The 5,332-nt window shown below is 38.2% G+C and overlaps 1 non-coding gene across 1 annotated transcript; it reads right to left on the bottom strand.

The window, feature by feature from the left end:
- Positions 1 to 3,113: 3,113 nt before the first annotated feature.
- On the bottom strand, positions 3,114 to 3,242 carry LOC126025381 (small nucleolar RNA SNORA24). Its single transcript, XR_007501387.1, has one exon. It is a non-coding gene; the product is annotated as a small nucleolar RNA SNORA24 (small nucleolar RNA).
- Positions 3,243 to 5,332: the final 2,090 nt, after the last annotated feature.

Below are 5,332 nucleotides of genomic sequence, written 5' to 3'. Positions count from 1 at the left end.
GACAAAATAATCAAATTTTGGCTTTCAGATCCTTTCATTGATTGATGAAAATAGCACCTTTTGTGTTGGCCTTGTTTCTGTGGCCTTCTTCCAAGGCTGAAAACCTTCAGTAGCGGTAATTCTGCACATTATCAGAAGTCCTAAAATGAAGCTTTATACCTCTGGAGGGACTAGGGGTTGAAGGGCTAACTGCCTGTTTTTCCATAGAATTCTGTCATTGTTAAAATTGGATGGGTCTTTTCTTTGAAGACACAAATACATTTTCTTGTTATTAAATCAGTGGGCTCCTACTTCAGGATCATTCCAGATTCTTATTTAAAATACATTTAATAATTTAAGAATCATGATTTACAAAATTATTGATAGTTGAGTTTTAGATATATTTCAACACCAATGTTAACTTTTGTCACCGCCCTTACTACATTCCCTCCCCTTTCCCCCTACGCACTATGTTTTAGTCGATGTTTCTTTTATTTATTTAAAGAAAATACATTAAGTCCAGGAGAACGATGCGCCGTTCAAAGACACCAAGACCACAGTCTCATGCAAAAGCAGGGGGTTTATTTTCTTACAAGCATATGCAGGGGCTGAGCTAGAATCCAGCATAAGCCAGAAACTGCCAGCCCCGAGCCATGAGCTTACAAGCTGTATATAGCATTTCAAACAATAGAAAGTTACAGTAGATTGATTTGCTTTAGGAAGTTCATGATATCTGGCATTTGCTCAATCACATTTTTGCAAGGTGCAGGTGTAAGCTTACAGGGTTAACATGACCAGGTTAGAACCATGTCAGAACAGAAAGAAAGTTGAACTGTAACTGGGTCTACAAGTTCCCACAATTGTGAAGGGGGGAGGTGATCAGGGCAGTCAGGGAACTCAGGGGAAATTTTTCCTTTACAACATCATATAGTTGACATAGTTGATAATACATTTATTTCCAGATAAGTGAAAGAAAAGTTATTGAAAATAAAATGGAAAAGAGAAAAAAAGAAAAAGTAAAAATAAAATAGAAGGGAAGAGAAAAAACAGAAAAAGTAAAAATAAAAAATAAAATGGAAGAGAAGAGAAAAAAATAAAGAAAAAAGAAAAAGTTCAGTAGCAAGCTCATTTGTGAAAATTGTCTCTCCAATGATGTCATTAATACAGTGGCAGAAGGTTTAGTACATTCTTGTTACATATTCAGTCTGTTAAATTGTGATGTTTCTTTAGGGATGACAGCATCAAATAAATGAAGTTGCCCAGAAATTGAAAGCTACAATATTACGAATTTTAGGAGCATATACTTAGCTGCAGGGCCTCCTAGAAGAAGACCTGTTGGAACATGGCAAAAACGTTTGTGGTCATGGTTACAGCTGCTAGGCCGCACTCTCTCTAGAAAAAGCCCTGGTGATATTAGCCCAACAAACAGCATACCTGAAGTGTGACTAGATCGGTGTCCCCTCAGGAACTGTAGAGGGTCAGTGATGAGGCAGACCATTGGGGGAAAGAGTGATGATGGAGGCAGCAAGCTTGGCTTCAGCCTGGTTCATGTTTCTTTTGCCATGCTGAAACTCCTTGATTTAATGTAGTCCCATTTGTTTATTTTGATTTTTTGGGGGGCCACACCCGGTGACACTTAGAGATTACTCCTGGCTTGGGGGGACCATATGGGATGCCGGGGGATCGAACCAAGGTCTGTCGTAGGCTAACACTTGCAAGGCAAATGCCTTACTTCTAGTGCCACCGGTCCGGCCCCTATTTTGATTTTTTTTTTGCCTTTGCCAATGGCAAAGATAATTGATGTCTACATCTTGGAGCCTTCTTCCTATATTTTACTCACTGTACTTTATAGTTTCTGGTTGGATCTCAAGGTCTTTGATCCACTTTGAATTGATTTTGTGTAAAGCATGAGATATGGATCCAGCTTTAATTTCTTACTTGTAGTTATCCAGTTTTCTGAGCAACATTTGTTGAAGAAGCTATCTTTATTCCAGTTCATGCTCTTAGCTCCTGTATCAAAATTTACTGTCTATATAAATGTCCTTACCCATTTCAGAGAGCCCATCATTTTTCTAGTACAATGCAGGCTTTTTATTTTTTTAACTTTAGCCTTATGGTTTCAAATTAGGTAATAAGATATCTCCTACTTTCTTATTTTTCAGTATAGCTTTGGATATTTATGATCTCTTCTGATTCCTTACACACTTTTTTTTTTTTTTTGGCCCACCCAGCAGTGCTCTGAACTCTGCTCAGAAATTACCACTAGGGGCCGGAGAGATAGCATGGAGGTAAGGCGTTTGCCTTTCATGCAGGAGGTCATCGGTTCGAATCCCGGCACACCATATGGTCCCCTGTGCCTGCCAGGAGCAATTTCTGAGCCTGGAGCCAGGAATAACCCCTGAGCACTGCCAGGTGTGACCCAAAAACCAAAAAAAAAAAAAAAAAAAAGAAATTACCACTAGCTGGCTCGGGATGATGGATATCAGATCTTGGTTAGCTGTGTGTGAGGCAAACATCCTACCTCTTTGCTCTCACTCTGGCCCCTCCACACAAACTTTATTATTGTCTTTTATGTATTCTTGAAGAGTGTAATCTTCATTTGGATGGATATATATATAACATATATCTACATTTAATAGCTTAGGTAGGATAATGATTTTATTTTATTTTAGTTAAATTTCTTCATTTTAGATACTGTGGTTTACAGAGTTGTTCATAGTACAGTTAATTTCTGGCATTTAATATTCCTACACCAATCCCACCTAGTGTAATATTCCGTCCACCCTTGTAATCAATTTCCTGATCTCTGAAGCCTGGCCCTTCGCAGGTATGAATAATTTACTTAATATTTCTTGGTACATGGGCCGAAATGATAGCACAGTGGTAGGGCGTTTGCCTTGCATGCTGCCGACCCAGGATGAACCTGGGTTCCATCCCCAGCATCCCATATGGCCCCCGAGCCAGGAGCGATTTCTGAGTGCATAGCCAGGAGTAACCCCTAACCATCACTGGGTGTGACCCAAAAGCCAAAAAAAACCTTTTTCTTGGTACAATTAAATGGTAATAAAGTTATTGCTAATTTTTTGTTTTTGTTTTTGTTTTTGGGTCACAGCCCAGCACCCCTTGGCATCTTGAGATGTCCCTTATGCAAGTCAGAATCTGCTACCAACGGAATGGTACAGCTTTGCCAATCACAAGGACTTGCTCTTCCATGCCTAGGAAGGGAGACTGCCACCGTCGGCAGGTCCCATAGACACATGGGTCCCATTTTTATTCTTATTATTTCTAATAATATCCTTATTTCAGCACCACGGTTACAAAAATGTTTGTAGCTGAGTTTCAGTCATAAAATGCACAATCCCCTTCACCAGTTTAACCTTTCCATCACCAATGCTCCCCATTTCCCTCCTCCCCACCTTTCCTATCTTCAAGACAGGCATTCTATTTCTCTCACTCACTATCATTATCATGATAGTTGTTAGCGTAGTTATTTCTCTAGTTGTGCTCACCACTCTTTGTGATAAGCTTCATATCGTGGCTGGTCCTTTCATTCCTCATCTCTATTGTCTCCGGGTGTTATTTCTATATTGTATTTTATTGTTTTTAAATTCCACAGATGAATGAAACTATTCTGTGCTTATCTCTCTCCCTCTGACTCATTTCACTCCGCATAATAATTTCCATGTATAATCCATGTATAGGAAAATTTCACAACTTCATTTTTCCTGACAGCTGCATAATATTCCATTGTATATATATAACACAGTTTCTTTAGCCACTAATATTTTGTCAGGACTCTGGGTTGTTTCCAGAATCTGGCTATTGTAAATAGTGCTGCAATAAACATCGGCATACGGAGGGCATTTTTGTATTGTGTTTTTTGTGTTTCTAGGGTATATCCCTGGGAGTGATATTGCTGGATCATATGGAAGCTCAATTTCAATTTTTTTTTAGGAATATCTGTACTGTTTTCCATAAAGGCTGGACTAGATGGCATTCCTACAAGCAGTGAATAAGAATTACTTTCTCGTCACATTCCTACCTGCACTGATTGTTCTTGTGCTTTGTGATGTGTGCCGATTTCTGTGGTGTGAGATGATACTTCATTATAGTTAAGATTTGCTTCTCCCTGATGATTAGTGATATGTAGTTTTTTTTTCATATGTCTTTTGGCCATCTGTATTATTCTTTGAGGAAGTATCTGTTCGTTTCTTTTTCCCATTTTTTTTGATGGGGTTAGATTTTTTTTCTTAAGTTCTGTCAGTACCTTGTATATCTTAGATACTAGCCCCTTATCTGATAGGTATTAGGTGATTAGTTTCTCCCATTCTGTGGGTGGCTTCTGTGTCCTAGACACTATTTCCTGTGAGATTCAAGAGCTCAATTTAATGTAGTTCCATTTATTTATATCTGCTTTCACTTGTTTGGAAAGTGGTGTTTCCTCCCTGCAGACACTGTTAGTCTCAATGCCATGGAGTGTTTTACCTAAGTTTTCCTTATGGTTTTGGGTCTGATATCACAGTCTGTAATCCATTTTGACTTGAATTTTGTGCATGGTGTTAGATGCTTTTTTGCATGTGGCTGACCAGTTGTCCCAGAACCACTTGTTTAAGAGACTTTCCTTGCTTCATTTTGTGTTTCTTGACCCTTTATCAAAGATTAATTGGTTGTATGTCTGGGGAACATTCTCTGAATACTCAAGTCTATTCCATTGATCTGAGGGTCTGTCTTTATTCTAACACCTTGCTGTTTTAATGATAATTGTTTTGTAATACAATTTAAAGTTGGGGAAAGTGATGCCTCCCATCTTCATTTTCCTCAGGGTTGCGTTTAGATACTCTTGGGCGCTTATTGTTCCAAATGAATTTCAGGAGTTTGATCCACTTCATTGAAGAATGTCATGGGTATTCTTAGAGGGATGGTATTAAATCTGTATAATACTTTGGGGAGTGTTGCCATTTTAATGGTGTTAATTCTCCCAGTCTATGAACATGGTAAATAGCTCAATTTTCTTGTGTCTTCTTTTATTTATTGAAGCAGTGTTTTGTAGTTTTCTTTGTATAGGTCCTTCATCTCTTTAGTTAAATTGACTTCAAGGTATTTGAGTTTGTGTGGCACTATTATGAACGGGATTTTTTAATGTCCATTTCTACTCTATCATTATTTGTATATAAGAAGGCCATTGATTTTTGCATGTTTTTGTAGCCTGCCACTGTGCTATATGAATCTATTGTTTCCAGAAGCTTTTTGGTTGGATCTTTAGGGTTTTTTAAGTATAGTATTATGTCATCTGCAAACAGTGAGAGCTTGATTTTTTCCATTTCTATCTGGATGCCCTTGATATCTTTTTCTT

Source organism: Suncus etruscus, chromosome 12 (assembly GCF_024139225.1).
Source record: "Suncus etruscus isolate mSunEtr1 chromosome 12, mSunEtr1.pri.cur, whole genome shotgun sequence".
Classification (NCBI taxonomy): Eukaryota; Metazoa; Chordata; class Mammalia; order Eulipotyphla; family Soricidae; genus Suncus; species Suncus etruscus.
Note: the sequence above shows the minus strand (reverse complement) of the source record. Positions and strands in the feature narration are given on the sequence as shown.